The sequence below is a fragment of the Rhagoletis zephyria genome, unplaced genomic scaffold (genome assembly GCF_001687245.7).
Source record: "Rhagoletis zephyria isolate East Lansing unplaced genomic scaffold, Rhagoletis_zephyria_1.1 Rzeph_scaffold_00113, whole genome shotgun sequence".
In the NCBI taxonomy this organism is placed as follows: domain Eukaryota; kingdom Metazoa; phylum Arthropoda; class Insecta; order Diptera; family Tephritidae; genus Rhagoletis; species Rhagoletis zephyria.
In genome coordinates, this window is record NW_016157197.1 from 262,130 (window position 1) to 285,109 (window position 22,980).

Here is a 22,980-nt window from a genome sequence, read left to right on the forward strand (position 1 = left end):
AAGTCGCAAGGCCCCATGCATTTATTTCTTGCCCCGTCCAACGCATTTCTTGGATGGCGGTAATGTCAGCTTTTGTACTTACGAGAACATAAACCTGCCGAGCAGAGGAACTTCCTCATTAAGGGTCCGGACATTCCAATCGAATGCACTTAAATCGTAGTTCTTTAAACCTTTGCCGTAGTCTTCATCAAAAAGGGGTCTCATCGGAAGCTTTATTTTGCTTCTTCACTGGAAGTGATTTTTACTTGGGTGGTTCCAAACCCAGCGCACATCCCATTGTTGGGAGCGGGGTGGTTTCTTAACCAAATACACTTTTATATAGCGAGCCGGTTGCTCCGTGACAGACGCCCGCTTGCAGCCGCACCTACTGGTGGACAGACGCTTCATACTTCAGTGAGCCCTCGAACCCAATATGTCGAAGCCCTCTCTCTTTCTGCCGTGACTCAAACCTCCACTCGGATTGGTTACCGCGTCTCGCACATGGGTTGTTCACGTTGCCCATAGTGCGCGAACGAGGACGCGAAATTCGGGTTTGAGTATAGCTGTGCAACTGTATCTCCATACCGTGAACAACGACTATACTCCATTGCATACTGTTATTCTACATAAAAAATAACATAAAAAAAGTCTCAAAGTTAGGGCCGAAATCTAAAGTGGCAACACTAGTTGTACATATGTATATCGTTTTTCGCTTCCACATAAGGCTAGAAACACACTGGGGTAAGAACAGACAGCGCAAGTTTGAACATTGCCAACGCAGAAACAACGTTTGCATTAATTTTAATGCAAATATCAAAACTTAATCAATTTAAGAGTACAAATAAAAATAAAATACAATTCTGCTCTCCTTCGGCTTATACCTGTCCAATTTGACTTGCATATAGTCAAACGTTTCCGCGCAATAGCAGTGCTTTCTACGCGCCGCCCTCAACTATGTACATACATATATTTCTGGCCTGAGGATGAGTGGAAGACAAAAGGTAACTCTCAGCGAGCGAGTGAGCATGAAAACGAGACACAGCCAAAGTTAGACATATGTATGTATATCTACATATATACGTATCGCTCATTTACTTCAATACTGTCATAACTCAAAAATCCAAAAATTCGCTTTAGAGTTTTGAATTTACACATATACTCCCGTAGTAAAAATAAACATATCTTATGCTAGTGAGCTACTGGTAATCGCTACAGCTATGAAATTTTTACGCAGCATAGAACAGGTAGCGGTCATTTCTGCATATTTCTGCATACTTTACTACATTTTGTATTGTATTGGATTATGACACTATTGAATTAAATGAGCGATTTGTATATACATACATGCATATGTAGCTCAATAAGCACTTTGTGCGCTCGACACTTTTCTGTATATTTATTTTTGTCGAAAGCAGGTAATTGTGTTTTGTGTGTCTTCTCGTCGTATTTTGTCAAGCGTTGTATGCCACAAGTTTGCTTAAAGTAGTTTTTCCCACACTACGCACAAATAATTGAAAATTGGAAAGAAAACATATACTCTTGCTATTGAAAACTATAAAGAGGCAGGCGGGCGAGAGGCGCGGGTCGAAATGTTCTACTGAAATTATGTAGGATAAAAAATACTATACCGCGTGCATTGTCAAACTGTTTAACTCAAAGAAGGTACATTGTACTTAGCGCCATCGCCTTAGTTGGCCAAGATTTTTTGTGTACCATTTAGTGAGATAAAGTAGCAACCAAAAAGAAAATACAGCCAGCTAAGCGTATGAAAAATCGAAATCGCGTAAGTAAACTACTAAAATTGTGTTTGACGCCGAAGCTAAAAATAAAAACCATCAACAAAACAAAACGTGTCAAGGAAAATTCAATAAACAGCATCATCAATTCCGCAAATCATAAAATCTGAATGAAAATCAGAAAATCAATCATATTGGCTGCATACTCTGTGATGAAAAAGAATTTTGCAACATCGAATTGCAAAATTTTGGGTCAGTTTTAATTAAAGGTGCGTAAAGTGGTGAAGTGAATTCCATTTTCCTTTAAACTATTGGCTGCGGGATGTGTCGGTTTTTGAGAAGATTTGAGGCAGAGGATTCGTGCTTTTGTGTTTGACAAAGTATTCGAAGAAAGATGATACATCCCAATAAACACAACGAATTCCCTTCGAATTCGAGACGAGCTCGTTTTCTCTGATAGAACCAAGGTGTATTTAACAAGGTGGTGTTGGCCGTATATAAGTAAAAAATTACACTAACAAATTATACGCAGATATCCATACTGTCATTGGTATGAGTTACAACAAACACATCATTTTGACGTAATGCCCTCCACGGCGAAAAACTCAGCTATTGCCCCAACACCACCTTGTTAAATACACCTTGGATAGAACTATCGAGACGATACTTCACAGCGATAAATCGGCGAATTCGAATTCGTAGGAGAGGCACCTATCGTTAGCGAATCGAGTATTACTAGTTTTTCGAATCGTTGGCGTTTTGATAATTTTTTTCTTCAAATCGCTGGCGATTCGAGAACTTTTAATTTTTCTAATCGTTGGAGATTCTATAACTTTTATTTTTCGGATCGTTGGCGATTCGAGAGTTTTTTCTTTTTCGAATCGTTGGATATTCTATAATTTTTATTTTTCGAATCGTTGGAGATTCTATAATTTTTATTTTTCGAATCGTTGGAGATTCTATAATTTTTATTTTTCGAATCGTTGGCGTTTCGAGAATTATTTATTTTTCCACTCGAGATTTCAGCTCGCTATTAGCTTGAGATCCCAAGTTTTATAGGATTTAAAAAACTAGCTATCTGAAATTAGTTCTATAATATAAATAAACAAAAGGTAAAAAATGTGCGGAAATTATGAGTTACATGTTAATAAATTTATTAAAAATGTGAATCCGTATTTAATTTTTAACAACATAAATAAACAGTAATTTTTTTGGGGGAAATTAAGATTTTTAATTAATTTAAGAGTTATTCGCAAGAAAACACTTGCACTTTGCACTTTTCGCACCATGTTTTGATGAACTTGATGCAAATAAATGGAGTAAATGAAAGTTGTTCTCTCACAGAAAGGAGAATTCTACTGCCTGAGAGTTATAACCCCTAAGTGCGGCCGAAGGCCGCCTACGCAGAAAGGTGTTCTCTGCAAAAGGTGTTCAGCCCCCCTTCTTTGGCAACACAGAAAGGAGAATTCTACTGCCTGAGGGTTATAGTCCCTAAGTGCGGCCGAAGGCCGCCTACGCAAAAAGGAGTTGGACGCCTGGTTCAGCTAAAGTGCACTTTTACCAAATTAATAATTTGTTCGCTTAAGACCCTGGGTGCCTTCGTATATGCATTAGTGAATGGTATCAGGGCCATTTATGTCATCACCCACGCCAAGCAAAGGTGACCTTCTACTCAGAAAAAAAAATCTGCGAAATATATTTCTCTCAACACATGATTTGGTAATACTTACCAAATCTTGTTTTGAGAAAAATTTATTTAGGTGACTTATCTGAGTGTATGAGCACTCATAAATTATTTATTTTTTTGATTGTGCCTCGAAGACGATGCAAGAAAAAAATCCTTCGAGAAAACTGATTTACACGAGCTCGCCTCGAATTCGAAACGAGCTCAAAAAATATATTCGAGAAATTTAATTTCTCGAGGTCGTCTCGAATTCGATACGATGTCGCCCTCATTTTTGTGTTTATTGGGATATTTTATTATTGTTTTTTCTTTAGTGTTGTGATATTGTCGTCGTTGCAACGAGCATAACGTGTAGTGGAGAAAGAAGAAGCAAGAGCAAATACGCCACTGCAAATATGTAGCTACATAAGAGTTCACCCAACTAAAAACTGAAGAGAAGACTTCGTAAGAAAGGTAAGCAAGCAAGTGGTTCAGTTGCAAGTAGTACAGGCAAGGCAGCCCAGTGGGAATATTTAATTCTTAGTAATGTACAAAGTAATGCATCGCCCTATAGCCGATAAATTACCAGATGCATGTCCTAGGAAAGTAATGTGTCACTACATATAAATTTTATAAATAAATAAAACAAAAAAAATTGCGTCCGTGCTACAAGGCTTGAGCCCGCGACTAACAAGTTGGTAGTTGAACACGCATCGGCTGTTCAGATAACATGAAAAGAGACATACATATGTATGTATGTATGTGCAGACATTAGGGCGGGTCAATTTGTATGGATCGATTATTTTCGACATCGTTCCTAGCGGAATCGGATTCTTCATAAAATTCTAAAACAAAATTCCTACAGACCATAGCTCTAAAGTCAATTTCGAGCCTGCGCGATTTTAAAAGAAGATATCTTTAATTGATGCTAAGTTAATATGCAGATTAGTATTTACTAAAGTGTTACGAATGTTATTTTTTTAATACAAATTTGTATTTGGGGGTTTTTTGGTACAAAGAATTAATTTTCGATATCTATTTCTTATTTAAAGATCCGTTTAAAGATTGTTGGTGGAGATAATTCTCTCTCTGGGGAGGTCCCATACTAATTTGTGATCATTGGATCATGAAGAAATTAACGGTACTTCTAAATTTTTATATGAGAATTGAAGTCGGTTGTGTTTTTTGCTTAAAAATTACTTGTTATTGTAACAATTGAGTTGGTCCGAACCCTGCAAAGGAATTTATATTGCATACAGTTTATTATGAACTTATTGAAGAGCTAAAATACAAATTTGTTAGTTACCTTAATTGCTGTTAATTACTGTTATCATCAGGGTATTATTATTAGGGCATATAGCGCTGCGAGCTATTTAGATCTATTATGCTAACCTTTATCTAGTTACTCCAACCTTATGCTATTAATGAAATTAAGCCATTTGGAGTGTGATGTTCCACTAGCTCGTTTCTGTAACTTTTCTCTACCGATTATTTCTCTACTCTACTCATTAGCAGTAGAGAACAAGGCGACGAATTCATATATTAATTCGCCTTGGTAGAGAATTGAGATACGAATTCGCCGCACTGTTCTCTACTGTTCAAGGCGAATTTATACAGGGTGGTGTAGTATGATCAGCTGATTTCTTCGCCTTACATGTACGTATTTTGTTTTTGCTTTTACTGATTTGACAGCACATCCATCAAAAGCAAAAACCAAAACACATGTAAACTTTGGGGCGAATTGAGATTTGACATAACACCCGCAATACAAAATAAATGTTGTTGTTGTTGTAATCTAAATTCGCCAGTAACACCACCTTGTATAAATTCGCCTTGCTACTGTTCAAGGCAAATTTATACAAGGTGGTGTTACTGGCGAATTTAGATTTTCGCCGCAATAAGCAAATGGATGTATAGAATTGACAACAACAACCACGCTGTCGAGTTTAAATAGCGGCAAATCAGCTGCACTTGATAGTAGTTGGTTGAATAAGGAAAATGAATTAGCAACAAGAGTTTACGGGATGTACATAGCTCAGTGGTTAACGCTTCTGACTTTGAACATCGAATTCGCAGGTTCGATCCCTGCTGAAGTCTAGAAAAAAAAATCTGATGAGGAGATGTGGTGATCTCCGAAATAGTGCTATAACTTCTACCGCTTAGACTTTGTTGCTTTTTCAATTTTTCCTAATAAACAATCGTGGTACAAAGCTCAATAAAAATATTAAAAATAAAATGTTAACAAGCCACAATAACATTGACAAATACATAGTTTAGGAAGAGCCTGCCTGAAACTATACAAAAAAGCAAATAAGCAAATGGATGTATAGAATTGACAACAACAACCACGCTGTCGAGTTTAAATAGCGGCAAATCAGCTGCACTTGATAGTAGTTGGTTGAATAAGGAAAATGAATTAGCAACAAGAGTTTACGGGGTGTACATCGGTCAGTGGTTAACGCTTTTGACTTTGCACATCGATTACGCAGGTTCGATCCCTGCTGAAGGCTAGAAAAAAAAGAAGTCTGATGAGGAGATGTGGTGATCTCCGAAATAGCTGCTATAACTTCGACCGCTTAGACTTTGTTGTTTTTTAAATTTTTCCTAATAAACAATCGTGGTACAAAGCTCAATAAAAAAAAAAAATAAATTTGTATCAGCTGTTCGTCTGACTTGCAAGTTTCTGCAAATTTTCGGTTACCCCTACTATTTTGGATATCTTGCTCTTGTGAGAGAGCAGATGGCAATTCGCTGGAATTTTGTTGTTGGACATTTTTTACTGGAGATTTAAGTGAACGTACTTATTGACCAACCAACATTTAACAGAACTTTTACGAACGGTTTTAATTGACGTAAAACCAGATTTTGAAAATTTAGCCAAAGGGATCTTTTGAATTTTCTTTAATATCTATAAATAATATTAATAAAATTAATGTTTTTCATTTGTAATAACAACTTTATTTAAAAATGAAATTTTTGTTTTTGTTATTTTTTTTTTGCTCTTTGTAGCATTTACAAGTTACATGGGGCTCTTTTCGGCCTCGGCCTTGCCCACCCCTGGTATAGTCCAACCTTTCCCAGTGTCTGTCCAAGGGCTTTATTAGCCGTAATCTGAAACGCAATAATTACTGAAAATTGGCGCTGTTTATGGTGAAAGACATTTAGTATCACACTTTTAAACTAAAGCTTTCTTAACCCTTTCAGTACAAAATTCAACCACTGACTGATTCTAAAAGTTTTTAAATATGTATATCGGTTAATTTTGGATAGTTCATTTAAAAATCACATCAAAAAAAATGTAAAGCTTTGTCGTCATTCAGTGTCCTTTTTAATGGTCAGTGATATCCTAGGTCTTTAAAAAAAGTTATCTTAACTGTTTTTATTTTTTGCTTTCGTGAATAATACCTTTTCCGAAAATTCCGAAACTATTTTTCAACAGATTATATTACTCACTATCGACTTTTATGCCAATTTTTACTTTTGTGACAAACACGGTCAACTGCAACTACAGATCACCCTAACTAAGTCGTAAGTATACATATGTAGATACGCTGGGAAGAAATTAAGAAAATATAGAAATTTATGTATTGTCACCTACTTAAAAATTTGAAATCTGTGTACCTTTCATGAGCATGAAATGGTATTATAACTTTAGTCCGACAAACTGCATTTTTGTGGTTGCCGTGGAAAATTTCTGTTTCTTCAGCTTATTTCCACTCCAGTCTTAGTTGCTGGCTCTTCAAAATTTTATTACCTTCGACTTTATAGAACTTAACTATAGTTGCTGTTTATTCATCTTATGCTTCATATATTCATAGTACTATGATATTGTCACAATTAAGAAACGTGGCCAACCTTTTCAAGCTGAGAAGTAACAGATCCCAGGATCGAGACCAGATAGATCCTGTTCATGGCGTACTGGAACATGAGTACGATTAGTTCGATATTGTGGTGGCGAGAGCAGTATTCCGCCACTTTAGTATGTGAGGGTGACACCTCACAGAAATGGCTGGTGGGCTAATGCTGCAATCGCCTCCGTCTCGTTAAAACCCTGGCAGGTCTTCAAGTACGTTCAATACACGTCGTCATTTAGTTGGCCGCACAGGTCCAGTTGAAATTTACTCCTGGTTTTGCACTGTCTTGGCTCTGTACACAATATCCCATAAGGACTTGTGCCAACCCTCGCGATGGCCTGCTCCTTTGAGAGAAGGGAACTTCGGGACACTTAAAAGCGACTGTGCTACGTGTGGGCATAGCGGCTTGAAGGGGAGACCCAACTGATTGGAAATGAATAAATTAAAACTAACTAACGAAACCGACGTTGATGTTATGCAGGAAGAATGCAGCGCATTCAGGAAGAGCAGTAGAGTTGTGCGCTCCCCGCCGCAAACTCCTCTGCAGGCAAATGCCGGCACCACGAGCACGGAGAAAGCCGCCGACGTGGCGCAGAAGGCTACACCTTGCCAAACGGCAACTCCCGGCAAGCCGGGATAGCCGTCTTCAAACACCGGGTGCTGCAAACAGCGTCAGGCATGCCACCGCAAGCTTGGGAACTTGCGAAGGCAATGAAGGCGAGCAATTGGCCCAGACTCGGCTCGTCTTGAAGAAGATGCAGATTGCTGTCTCCAAGCAGAAGGATGTGTCCATGGACATAAAACGGGCATGGCCCGAGGAGAACTTAAATATACTAAGCTACCTCCGAGAGCAGCGCCGGAAGGGGTCTACCCTTTCCGAGCTGCAGAAGGCTGGCCCTGGCTCGCAGAAGAGAGGTCGAACTCGATCCGACTCCCCTACAGGCGAGCCGGAAAGGAAAAAGAATACCAATTATAATAATAATAGTAGTAATAATATTATTATTAATAATGGTAATAACGATAATAATGCACAGAAAACCGTACCAGATAATCAATGGAAAACGGTTGGAAAAAGCAGAAAGCCCAAGCCAGGGCCAGCGCCAGGTGAACCCTTGGTCAAAAATGGCGAGGCGACCAGCCTCTGCCACCAGGAGCGACCAATAGTGCTGCTAGTCACACTGGGCGCCGTAGAGCGCCTTCCTTGTCGCCTTCGCGGACGACGTGGCCGACGTCATAACAGAAAGAAACGTCCAGCTAGCACAGCTCAAGCTAAACCAGGTCATGCGCAGGGTCAGTGGATGGATGAGCGATCACGGTCTGCAATTGGCTACGGCCAAGACAGAGATCGTGCTCCTCACCAGGAAACGGATCCCAACAATTATAAATATGATGGTCGGACCTCAACTCGTGACAACTTCTAGATCTACAAAATACCTAGGGGTGAAGCTTGACAGCAAACTCACATTCTGGGAACACATCCATGGAGTATGTGAAAATGCTGCGCAGAACACTGATGGCGAACATGAGCGGCCCGAAGCCATGCCGCAGGAAGCTGCTGATGACAGCAGTCCAGTCGGTGCTCCTGTGCGGGGCAGAAATATGGGCCGACGCATTCAAAGTCAAAAAATACCGGATTCAAATGTCTTCGGTCCAGCGCAGAGGGGCACTACGCATTGCTTCTGCATACCGTACAGTGTCCGCGGACGCGGTTCTAGTTATTTCTGGCATCATGCCAATTGAGCTACTTGCTTACGAGCGAAAAGAGATTTACAATCTCAGTGCCGTGATAGGTCGAGCAGCTGCCGCGGCAAGGGCGCGCGAGCAACTGATCCAGCAGTGGCAACAAAACAGGAACGCGAGCACAAAAGGTCGATGGACGCACTCCCTGATAGCCGACCTTCAAACATGGCTGAACAGACCACATGGGGAAGTCGATTTCTACCTGACGCAATTCCTCACTGGTCATGGTTACTTCCGAGAATATCTTCATACAATGGGATGGGTGGACTCACCGTTCTGTCACTACTGTGGAAACGTCGAAGATAACTTGTACCACACATTCTTCTCCTGCGAACACTTCTTGATTTCGCGCAGAATGTTGGAAGAAAGATACGGAGACATAACTCCGAACAACATAGTTGGGGTAAGGATTTCCAGTGCAGAAAAGTGGGAAGCAGTTGCGAGATACGTGAAATTCGTACTCGTTACAAACGAAAGGACGGTTGTCTACTAAGGACACCCGAATGAAACGCCCCTACAAAAGAGCAGCCCCAAGGCTGAGAATGATATGCCTTGTGCATTTTTATATATTTAATCCTATCTGCCAAAGCGAATCTTTCACGCAAAGTGAAGCAAGCTTCTTATCTGGCATCAGCTTAAAGATTTTCCTGACATGAATATAAAAACCGTGGCGATTCTTTGAATTCAGGTGTAAAAAGGGTTGCCACTAAGGTAGGGCTGCCATAATCCTGAACCCATCGACCAGGACATTTATCATCCAAATAAAAAAGGAAGATACAAGTGAATATAGTGGCAATATATTCCTTATAAGTACAGTTGCTTTGGTTCTGGCGTTGCATTATTTTTTAAGTAATTTCAGATATTATAAGCAATGTAGTTTTGTGGCACAATCCGTAGAGCACAATGATTGATGATGATGGAACGCTCAAGTTCTGAATTTTTTTAAATCATAAAAGAACAAATTTGACTTGACTGTGACGTCGCTTGGAAAAATGGTTGGCGCCTTTAACGTGGTCTTGAGTGTAGCTTTTCTAAAATACTTGCCCAATAAGGACTGAAAAAAGTGCTACCCTGCATACTTCCTAGAAAAGCGTTTCCTATTTACAATTTACGCGAATGTACACAAGTATAGGTTTATATTATTTAGCATTACAAATAAGATTCAATAAGCATTTTTAGTCTCAATAAAATATATTTGGTATGAACCTTAAAAAAAATCCCTAAAAAAAGTATAATTTTTATTAATTAAAAACAGCTTTAAAAGAATTTCGCGGGGCCCACGATACAGATTTCAAATTGGCCTGTACAAATTTTTCGGGCGGGACGGGACCACAATCCTTTCCCGGCACCCCGATAAAGCCGCAACCTTCGCAAACTAAGAAAATCTGCTTTAAAAACGATGTACGAAATATGCACTTCTTTATGTTTTATTGAGACGAAAAGGAACAGCATTATTATTTTTCTATTATTTAAAATTAATTTGAAACACATGTGAATTTTTCATAGTGATAGATTTCTGGCCCACGGGACCCGCCACACAATTCTGAAACACGTCGGGATGGGCGGGTTCGGGACTTAAAAATTGAATTTCGGGATGGGCGGGATCGGGATTAAATATTTTCTCTATTCTGAAGTACGTCCTACAAAAGCCTTTCTGGAAGCTCTCCTTTGAGTAGCGCAATCAGAAGCCATTTAATTTGTGCCACTCCTTACAAAAAAGTAAAGAGAAAGGAAGGACTTTCAGAAAGGTCTTTTGGAAGCGATTTTAGCTCCTAAAATTATCTACTGGGAAGTATCTATGACCAGTCAGCCATGTACTTGAACTTTTTTTGGCATTTGAAAATAAAAAATTTAGATTTTAACCAAATAAACTTAACAGAAAAAAGGTTAGAAAAAACGTTCCGTTTCGTCTTTCGACTACTAATGACAGAAAGCTCAACCTTTTTTTCACAGCAAATCTGCTAAAATTTAGTCGAGTGTGCGCATTGACCTTGTTTAAAAAGCCAGGACAATTTAAGTGTGGACCAGGACACCAGGACAATTTGCCTAATCAGGACAAATCCTGGAAAACCAGGACGTCTGACAGCCTTACACTAAGGTAAATTATTAAGAAAATTGGTAGACAAAATTTGGGTTGCTAAAAAGGTAAATTTTTTTTTTGTTAAGGTATTTTATTTAAGGATGGTTCCGTGCGCAGAAGTGGAAAACTTTTGACTGCCATTCACCTGGGAGTGGCCAGAAGCGATTCTTGTGCGTACGGTTCAAATCGCAGCTCACAACGTCCGGATATTTATATCCACGTATCCTCTGGGTAGCAACCAAACACCCGTTTGGGAGCGAGCTAAAGTGAGAAGGCGTAAAACTTCGCGTGCGCTGGGTTTGGGTCCCGCCACGTTAAAACCCCGCCCAATGAAAAGAAGCAAACAGCCTCGGATGAGACCCCCTTTTTCTGATGACGACCACGGCAAACGTATAAAGGACTATGATTTAAGGGTATGCACCTGGAATATCCGGACCCTTAATGGGGAAGGTGCCTCTGCCCGGCTGGTTGATGTCCTCGGGAAGACAAAGGCTGACATCACCGCCATCCAAGAAATGCGATGGACGGGGCAAGGTAAAGTAAGCGTGAAGCCTTGCGACGTCTACTACAGTTGCCACGTAAAGGAGCGCAAATTCGGTGTTGGATTCGTGGTAGGAGAGAGACTCCGTCGCCGAGTACTGGCGTTCACCCCGGTGGACGAACGTCTAGCCACAATCCGCATCAAAGCTAGATTCTTCAACATCTCGCTCATCTGCGCCCATGCCCCGACGGAAGAGAAGGATGAGGCGTCCAAGGATCTCTTCTATGAGCGCTTGGAACGTACATATGAGCGCTGCCCCCGACACGATGTCAAAATCGTGCTTGGCGATTTTAATGCCAAGGTGGGCAAGGAAGGGATCTTTGGCGCCACTGTCGGAAAATTCAGCCTCCACGACGAAACGTCCGATAACGGACTGAGGCTGATCGACTTCGCCGGGGCCCGAAATATGGTAATATGTAGTACTAGGTTCCAGCATAAGAACATCCACCAAGCTACATGGCTGTCTCCAGATCGAAAAACGAGAAACCAAATCGATCATGTTGTGATAGACGGAAGGCATGCTTCAAGCGTTTTGGACGTACGTACACTCCGAGGGCCAAACATCGACTCGGACCACTATCTTGTTGTAGCCAAGATACGCACCCGCCTCTGTGCAGCAAAAAATGTGCGCCCAACAATGCAAGGAAAGCTTAACGTCGAAAAGCTGCAATCACAACAGACGGCCAATTTATTCGCCACTCGACTCACACACCTGCTCTCTGAGAGCACTCTTCAACAATCCGACGTACGCGAGCAGTGGAACCACATTTCCCGATCATTAAGTACCGCCGCCGAAGAAGTAGTTGGATTTCAGCGAGCCCGAAAGAACAACTGGTACGATGAGGAATGTCAAGAAGCCGCAGAGAAAAAAGATGCCGCCTACAGGGCCACGCTGCGATCGGGCGCAACGCGAGCCATGTGGGACCGTTATAGGGAACTGAAGAAGGAAGCGAGACGTATTTGCCGCAATAAGAAGAGAGAGGCCGAAATACGTGAGTGCGAAGAGCTTGAGATGCTGGCCGACAGGAAGAACGCCCGAAAATTCTACCAGAGGGTTAGGCGACTTACGGAAGGTTTCAAGACCGGGGCGAACTCCTGTAAGAACAACAATGGCGACCTAGTGACCGATGTCCAGAATATACTTAAATTGTGGAGGGAACACTTTTATAACCTACTGAATGGTAGCAGCGCTGAAAGTAGTGAGGAAGACGAACCCGAGTCCCCAGTCGATGATGATGGAATAGCTGTCCCACCGCCTGACTATGACGAGGTACGAATAGCGATTACGCGGCTGAAAAACAACAAAGCTGCTGGAGCTGACGGCCTGCCAGCCGAGCTATTCAAGTACGGCGGCGAGGAGCTGATGAGGTGCATGCATCAGCTCGTATGCAGAATATGGTCAGATGAACGCATGCCCGACGACTGGAATTTAAGTGTTCTCTGCCCAATCCACAAGAAAGGCGACCCCGCCATACGCGCCAACTACCGCGGAATTAGCCTTCTAAGCATAGGTTACAAGGTCTTATCGAGCGTATTGTGCGAAAGACTGAAGCCCACCGTCAACGAGCTGATTGGACCTTATCAGTGTGGCTTTAGGCCTGGAAAATCCACCATAGATCAGGTATTCACAATACGCCAAATCTTGGAAAAGACCCGCGAGAATAGGATCGACACACACCATCTATTTGTCGATTTCAAAGCCGCTTTCGACAGCACGAAGAGAAGTTGCCTTTATGCCGCGATGTCTGAATTTGGTATCCCCGCGAAACTAATACGGCTGTGTAAAATGACGTTGAGCAATACCACCAGCTCCGTCAGAATAGGGAAGGACCTCTCCGAGCCGTTTGATACCAAACGAGGTTTCAGACAAGGGGACTCCCTTTCGTGTGATTTCTTTAATCTTATGTTGGAGAAGATAATAAGAGCCGCAGAACTGAACCGCTCAGGCACAATACTTTATAAGAGCGTACAATTGCTGGCGTATGCCGACGACATCGATATTATCGGTAAAAACAAGGGCTACGTCTGTTCTGCCTTCTCGGGATTGGATAGAGAAGCAAAGCGAATGGGTCTGGTGGTGAACGAGGACAAAACGAAGTATCTCCTGTCAGCACACAAACAGTCAGAGCATACGCGTCTTGGCACCCACGTCACTGTTGACAGTTACAAGTTTGAAAAAGTAGACGACTTCGTTTATTTGGGAACCAGCATTAACACCAATAATAATGTCAGCCTTGAAATCCAACGGAGAATCACTCTTGCCAACAAGTGCTACTTTGGGCTGAGTAGGCAATTGAGAAGTAAAGTCCTCTCTCGTCGTACAAAGATCACACTCTATAAGTCACTCATCATGCCTGTGCTGGTGTATGGCGCGGAAGCATGGACAATGAAAGCATCTGATGAGGCGGCTCTTGGAGTTTTCGAGAGAAAGATTCTGCGAAAGATTTACGGACCTTTACGCGTTGGTGATGGCGAATATCGCAGACGATTTAACGATGAGCTGTATGAGCTTTACAACGATATAGACATAGTGCAGCGAATTAAAATTCAGCGGCTCCGCTGGCTTGGCCATGTCGTTCGGATGGACAGAAACGCTCCTGCTCTGAAAATATTCAACGCGGGCCGCGATGCTGGTAACAGAGGAAGAGGAAGGCCTCCTCTGCGTTGGAAAGACCAGGTGGAGAAGGACTTGGCTTCACTTGGCATTTTCAATTGGCGTCAGTTAGCACAGAAGAGAAATGACTGGCGTGCTGTTTTGGACTCGGCCAAAATCGCTTAGTCGGTTACAGCGCCAAATAAGAAGAAGAAGAAGAAGAAGAAGATTTTATTTGAAAAACAAATAAAACTTTTCCTTGCCATTCTATTCTTCGTAGTTATCTTTAACAGCCTTATTATGTATCTCGAACGATAGGCCGCAAGAACGATTCGTCTAAAATGACATAGCCTCTGATTAGAATTTCATTACTCTATCGGTCGTCTTCGTCTTGCTATTCGTCGATTAGGTTGCAATCGTCTCGGTTACGTTTAAACCGACTAGAATGATGTCGCTGTACTAATTTTAAGCACTCCTCTGCAGACGAATCGTTCATGCGGCCAATCTTTAGAGATAGATAATAGGTTTGTTTCACACGAGCCCGCGGGTGCCAAAAAATAGCCCAGAAAGCGTTCCTCTCGCTATAAAAATGGGTAATAGAGGACGAACACATTCCACTTATGGATCGTAAATGTCTTCTTCTTCGTGTCGGAAACAGCCCGGACATTTTCCCGGGCACAAATGTCAAATTGCCATTACAGTTGTTGTAGAAATGGAAAATGCCACAGAAGTTTCAGAAAATGTAGTTATTTGCTGATTCCGGGCACGAAATGTGTTTTTTTGCGTTCCTCACGCTCTGGCCACTTTTGGCTACTGTTGACACATTTTTAACACTTGTGAGAGAGTAACTCATTTTTACACTCTAATTACCGAAATAGCCCGGAAAGCGTGTGAAACAAAGCTAATAAGGCCGTAAGTAACATATCATGCTCCATTCAAAACTCATTTTACTGGAATCCTGAGGAGCTTTTGACTCCCTAAATATTAAGGTACTAGCAGACCCGGCGAACTTCGTCCCGCCCAAAACTATATTTTTAATTTAAACATTTTGGTCGAACATTTTCTCCAAAAGACCTCGTTTACGATTTCCATTGGCACATTAATCGGCTAAGATTATTGTTTGGTGGTCGTTTGCCGCCTTAAATAACCTAACGAAAGTGTTTTGTCCATGAAGAAGTTCCCTGGCGACAACAATGATCCGGATCTATAGTGAATCTGCCCTAGAAACGTATCTGGTGGCAATTTCAAAATGGGTGCGTATCATTGTCCAACAGAAATCCTATATACAGTGGCGAACAAAAGTATTGGCACAGTGAATATTCTAATTTATTTTCGGAAAATTCATTAAATTTGCACACTAATTTACAACTTTTTATTCTGATTTTTGAGAAAAATTCCTGTTATTTTGTTTTCTGGTGTAGAATGAACAATATTTTTATAAAACATTATCGAAAATAAATTAGGATAAAAAACTTTGCATATATTGCGAAAAATTCACTGTGCCAATACGGCACTGTATGTACATACATATACAGACTTATTTCAAATGAAATACCTTAAAAGCCAGTTTCATGAAAAAAATTTAAGTGAAAAATAATTTTTTTCTGTCAGATTCCATATTAAATTCAAGTAAAAAAATAAATTTTCATTAAATTGCTTTCATGAAACTGGCTTTTAAGGTATTTCGTAGGTGGTGATTTGAGATTTACCATTGCACAACTCAACCCTGGTGTCTCCGAATGAAGATTAAACGCATAATAATGTTGGCAAATCACATCCGTTGGGCCAATCGTAACATACGAGAGTTCGATATACTCAATGGTTCAACAGGTCGATTTAGTCTGACATTCACGGTACCTTTTCTTAGTTGTCGATTTTTAGTAATAACTCGACCTCAGCAGCGCCTGGCAGATCTTTTTGCCATTGGACTGCCTTTACCATTTACAATACATGTTTTGAATATTGCCAAATCGGATCATAAAAATGATTTTTGGTAATAACTCAACCCCAGCGCCAAATGGCGGGTTAAATTGTGAAACTAAACTATCCAGAGGCCCACACAAACACACACAGAAAACTTTGTTAAAATCCCTCCAGCCATTTAGGATTTCACTCACAAACATACCTACAGAAGAATTATATACACATTAAAAGATATGTAAAAGTCTGTACGTTTGTACTTTGCCATGCCCTCTTTTCAAAGAGCCCATTTTTGTCCATGTGTATGGGATTGATTTCATATATCTGAATACGAAGTTCCAGTACTGTACCATGAACACTTCCGGAGATATGCAGATTGAAATCCGGCTGGTATGGTAGGTGCCGCGCCCCACAGTGGTTCGGATAGCAAATCTAGCTGGACGAAACTATTTAAACAAATACTTTTTGATGAATTTTTACTACGATTTTTGGGTTGCTGATTACGTATCTGAAGTCACATATCAAAAATTCAAAATGGCGGATGCAATATGGCGGGCGAAAATTAAAATAAATCGGCAATTTCTATGAAACTGGGTATCTGGGGTTTTCTGCGAATCTAAAGTCACTTATCAAAAATTCAAAGTGGCGGATCCAACATGGCAAACGAAATATTTAAAAAATATTAACCCTTCACATATGAAAACGGTTTGTTCAGAGATTATAATTAAAACGATTACAAATTTGTTAAAAGTTTAATAATAATATTTCATTTTATATTTTAATTTTTATTTTCAGTTCACAATAGCAATGACTTTTATTTTAAAATAATTTAATAGAACAGCTTATTCTCTAATAATAGTCCGTATCATAACTATGCGACACCCACATTGACAAGTTTTGACTATTTATTTTATTATTATTTAATCTTAATTACTTTTTTCATAAAAATGTAGTTTGTTCGTTATCAAAGAAATTGTGTAAATCCAGGTTTCAAACTTTGTTCAATATTTTAGAAAAAGCTCAACAAACTCCCCCAAAAATTTCGATGTCTTTAATTAGATTTCTTAGAAAGATATTGAGTATGCAGTTTTGTAGCCCATTCAACTTTAGCATTTTTTTGAAGGTGTTGATCATATTCTCCATATGAAAAAGTCATCGAATATACTTCGTATGAAAGAAAATGACTGACATCGTCAACAAAAAAATTGCCAAAAATCAACAAAAAGCCCTAGGTACTTCAAACTTGAATTGAATCGGCTACAAAACTGCATACTCAATATCTTTCAAACAAACACATAAAAAAAAATTGCCAAAAATCATCAAAAAGCCCTAGGTACTTCAAACTTAAATTGAATGGGCTACAAAACTGCATACTCAATATCTTCATCAACATTTTTGCGAAAGTTTGTTGGTTTTTTTTTCAAAAGTTTGAAACTTGGATTGATATGGTTTTTGTTAAAGACTAAAATTTAAGAACATAGCAAGAAACAAATAAATTTCAGAAAAGAAAGATTGGCATGCCTGTTGTAAAATTTTTTAATATCAGAAGACAGAAAATTCGCGAGTTACTATTTTCTTAACCAACCTTACATAACCAAAATTTTGACAACTCCAAGTAGTTTTCTGTTTTAACCTCCCACAACCCCTTATACCAATGTGGACATAAATTGCGTTATGACCTCTGAATCTGTAGCGGAATAAGTATAATTTTTTATATATAAAGTCTATTTGCAGTTATGGAAAATATTTGTGAGTGCAATTAGCAATTTTTTAAGTTAAATTTCAGTTTTTAAAATAGAGTTCTCAAATAGACGGCGTTGACTTACCTTTTTATTTTGTTTCCATATGTTTAGTGCATTAATAAATGCAATTTCTATTTGAATTTTTTGTCAGGAAAATATTCCAAGTACCATTAAGTATTTTAAAAACAAAAAAATTTTGACTTTCTTCCAGCTTGATCTGCTATCCGAACCACTGTGCGCCCCCTTGTCCAGTAGCTCCATATTTTCTGCATGACTATGCGATTAATTTCATATATCTCCACACCAAGTTCCAGTACTCTACCAAGAACACTTCCAGAAATGCTTATAATGAAAAATTCGGTTTATATGGGAGGTGTCACGCCTCCTTTTCAAATAGTCCATGAGTATGCGATTGATGTCATATATTTCCATGCCCAGCTCTAGTGCTGCACCATGAACATATCCAGAGATATATAGTACGAAAAATTCGTATATATGAGGTGCGACGCCCCTTTTCCAATAAATCCAATTTTTCTTCATGAGTATGCGATTGATTTCATATATCTCCATACCCAGTTCCAGTGCTGTACCATGAACACTTCCAGAGAAATGCAGTATGAGAAATTCGTATTGTATGGGAGGTCCTACGCCCTTTTACAATAGCTCCAATTTTTCTCAAGGGTATGCGATTGATTTCATATACATAGTACCTCCATACCAAGTTCCAGTACTCTACCATGAACATTTCCAGAGATATACAGTATGAAAAATTCGGTGTGTATTTGAGGTGCCACACCCATTTTCCAATAACTCCAATTTTTCTCCATGAGTATGTGATTGTAAGTGAGTGAAGTTCAAAAATTTTACCACGAACGCTTCCAGAAATATACAGTATGAAATATTCCGGTTGTATGGCAGGTACCACGCCCTCTTTTCCAATAGGTCCAATTTTCTGCAAGCATATGCGATTGATCTTATATATCTCCACACCAAGTTCCAGTACTTTACCATGAACATTTCCAGAGATATGCGGTATGAAAAATTTTGTTTGTAAGGAAGGTGCCACGTCCCCTTTTCTAATAGCTCAAATTTGTCTCCAAGAGCATGCGATTAATTTCATATACATCAATACCCAGTTCCAAGACTCTTCCATGAACACTTCCAGAAATATGCAGTATGAATTATTCGGTTTGTTTATGAGGTGCCACGCCCCATTTTCCGATAGCTTCAATTTTTCTGCAAGGATATGCGATGGATTTTATATATCTCCATACCAAGTTCCAGAGCTCTACCATGATCAATTCTAGAGATATGGAGTATGAAAATTTCGGTTTGTATGGGAGGTTCCACGCCCCTTTTGTGTATCGAAAATTTTGTTAGCCTATAACCATCCTTTGAACGTCTGCAGCAAGTGTCCGAAATTTCGAAGAAATCGGTTCAGCCGTTCTCGAGGTTTGCGATATAAATAGAATCTATGTCATAGATGGATAAGAGTTGCTGCTTTTAATATTGCGCTCACTTTGTACGTACAAAAAACATAGCAGCAGGGTTTTTATGCGTAATTATATACATACATACATATGTATGTACATAGATATTCATATACAAATGTAAAAGTTAACAGCAATGTTAATTGCTCCTTGTACATACATATTGTTACGATTATCCTTGAAACCTCGTCCGGATTTCCCAAATCCCTCGGTTCGTATCGCTGGATTGTTAAATAAATGCAATCGATGACCAAATTGTAGTACAATTAACTTTATTGTACAACAAACAATTTACAATACTCGCTAATACAGTAAAAACACTTTACAATACTTGTTAAAGCAATAACAGCGCTTAACTAAACTTGGTAACACAATTAAACTTATAGCTTGCTTATTTGCAACTCGCTTCTCTGCTCACTTTACTTGTAGCTTGCTGACTTGTAACTAACTCAACTCCGCTGTGTCGTGGCTCTTATATACCTGCGCTCGCACTCATGGCAACTCTCGAACGTTCTGAAGTTCATTGGTCATTCTCTTTCTCTCGCTGTTTGCAGTGTTCATACAACTGACGTTTCTCTTTGTGGAACATTCTACGTCATTCCTCGAACATTCTCCCTATTTCTCGTTGTTCGCTTCACGTTGCCGCAGTAGCCGCCACAATATGTAATTGCCTACATTATTTATCCATGATCTTTACATACATATATTTTTTTTAACATAAGAATCAACATTAACGTTAACATTAGCACGTGTGCATATGTATCAAATAAAACACCTCTTTGAGGTAAAATTTTCAAGTGACGAAAGCTGAACTAGAAACACAAAATTTATGATATCAATTTGGTGACGAAAATTATACGAATTTTTAACTGCCTTGGAAACGTAGGGAAAATCTTTTTTATTCATACGAATCGTTGCAAGAGTTCTGTTTTTTGTTTTGTGTTTCTAGCAGTAAACGGAATTTCGCAACGTTCCGAATAAATAAAAAAAGATTTTCCGTACGTTTCAAAAGCAGTTAAAAAATGCGTATAATTTTCGTCACGAAATTGATATCATAAATTTTGTGTTTCTATTTCAGCTTTCGTCGCTCGAAAGTTTTACCTCAAGAGGTGTTTTATTTGATATCAATTATTTTGGGGTAGCAAATTTAAAATCGACGAAAATACAAACAATAAACTAAATGTTTTATTTTTCTCAAAAAAATTGCTAAAAATATTCTCTAAATCTAAATTATGTATTCAAATCGATGTGTCATTTCATTTTAATATGATTTGGAGCAATTCTGGTTGTTTTTAGAGTTTTTTGAATTAATGCAAATTGTTTTAATTCTCTTTTACAACCCCAAGTGTGAAACGTGACGTGAAGTGACGTGGCGTCACGTGACATAAATTTCCATCGTTATATTTTTGTTAATATTGCTTTTAAATGAATTTTCAACGCAAATAAAACATGTATTTTATGTAGAGTATACTTTATATTTTGACGATATTCGGACGATATAATTTTTGTAGACATGGGGCAAATTCTGTAACCAGTTAGCGACAATTTTCGAATCGGTATCGGCTTTGTTGACGTATAATATAAAATATTTTTACGTCCACAAGTGCGAAATCGATCCGAAACTTGTCGCTAACTGGTTACAGAAGCTGTCCCTGAAAGGCTTCTTCACCCGTCAAAGCATTTTTCTTGAACCTTGGATCGACTAAGTTTAAAATTGATGAAATAATATTTCTCTGTTGCGATAAGTTCAAGTGTTTTAGCCGATATCATATAAATTAGTAATGGAAGTTTTTTCTAAACTTGAAATGCATATAATGGCGAAAGTTTAATGTAAAGAATCGATATCGAGTACCGAAAAGGAAGTATTGGGTACCGAAATCTTTTTTAAGTATTTGGTACCGAGCAGGGTTGTTGCGAATATTCGCAACCGCGGAGGTTCCGCATAAACGNGAATAAATAAAAAAAGATTTTCCGTACGTTTCAAAAGCAGTTAAAAAATGCGTATAATTTTCGTCACGAAATTGATATCATAAATTTTGTGTTTCTATTTCAGCTTTCGTCGCTCGAAAGTTTTACCTCAAGAGGTGTTTTATTTGATATCAATTATTTTGGGGTAGCAAATTTAAAATCGACGAAAATACAAACAATAAACTAAATGTTTTATTTTTCTCAAAAAAATTGCTAAAAATATTCTCTAAATCTAAATTATGTATTCAAATCGATGTGTCATTTCATTTTAATATGATTTGGAGCAATTCTGGTTGTTTTTAGAGTTTTTTGAATTAATGCAAATTGTTTTAATTCTCTTTTACAACCCCAAGTGTGAAACGTGACGTGAAGTGACGTGGCGTCACGTGACATAAATTTCCATCGTTATATTTTTGTTAATATTGCTTTTAAATGAATTTTCAACGCAAATAAAACATGTATTTTATGTAGAGTATACTTTATATTTTGACGATATTCGGACGATATAATTTTTGTAGACATGGGGCAAATTCTGTAACCAGTTAGCGACAATTTTCGAATCGGTATCGGCTTTGTTGACGTATAATATAAAATATTTTTACGTCCACAAGTGCGAAATCGATCCGAAACTTGTCGCTAACTGGTTACAGAAGCTGTCCCTGAAAGGCTTCTTCACCCGTCAAAGCATTTTTCTTGAACCTTGGATCGACTAAGTTTAAAATTGATGAAATAATATTTCTCTGTTGCGATAAGTTCAAGTGTTTTAGCCGATATCATATAAATTAGTAATGGAAGTTTTTTCTAAACTTGAAATGCATATAATGGCGAAAGTTTAATGTAAAGAATCGATATCGAGTACCGAAAAGGAAGTATTGGGTACCGAAATCTTTTTTAAGTATTTGGTACCGAGCAGGGTTGTTGCGAATATTCGCAACCGCGGAGGTTCCGCATAAACGTGAACATTCGCATTCGCTTTCGCATTCGCAATAATCAATGCGGAGCTTTTGCGAATGCGAATATTGTGCAAGTGCACTGATAAAACGTATATCTGGCAAACAAAAAGTGTTAGCTAAAATTTTTTTTGCCTGTGGAGATGCTACGTTAAGACTGTCCCCTATGTCGACCTTCTTTCGTAATTTATGTTCAACGGCTGGCTGTAAGGAGAGTCGACTATGTGCGCGTTAAAAGATTACCTTTAATTAGGTAAGAATTATTTAGCTATCGAATATTATTTGTCAAGTGTCTGTTGAAAAAACTGGATGCATCGCTAGTATTTTTCTAATTTTTCCTAAAAAAGTTTTATTATTTTTTTCTCATAAAACTTATTATTCTTAAGTTCCGCGTTTCCTTTTATTAGTCTTTCAGCTCGAAAAGAAAAACATTTATTTTAATTTTGTGTAAATTGTCAAAATTAGCACGCATCGAAATAAAGATGAAATTATATGTAAATAAGTCGACAGCCAAGTCCACAAATTAAATAAGAATTAATTCAAGGTGAATCTTATATATATTGAGGCAGTGGCGTGGCCCGGATTTGGCTTTGGGGGGGGGGGGGCTGAAAAAAAAATTTCCATCGATAACTTAAATTTGTGGCACACAATGGCTAGAGGCGTCGCCTGAGTGCATTCGTTCATATATTTATGTATGTGCCAGTTTTACCGTTATATGTTTTTT

At 38.9% G+C, this 22,980-nt stretch overlaps 1 protein-coding gene across 3 annotated transcripts in view; it reads left to right on the forward strand.

Moving 5' to 3' along the window:
- The first annotated feature begins 693 nt into the window (after positions 1-693).
- Positions 694-22,980, forward strand: part of Cals (calsyntenin 1) — a 156,641-nt gene continuing 134,354 nt past the window's right edge. For 2 of the 3 annotated variants that reach the window (XM_017634377.1, XM_017634383.1), the window contains exons 1-3: positions 694-1,037; positions 1,395-1,984; positions 3,714-3,852. The gene's annotated coding sequence lies outside the window, so the exon portion shown is untranslated. The remainder of the gene's footprint in view (positions 1,038-1,394; positions 1,985-3,713; positions 3,853-22,980) is intronic. The other variant, XM_017634370.1, reaches the window with a different exon arrangement.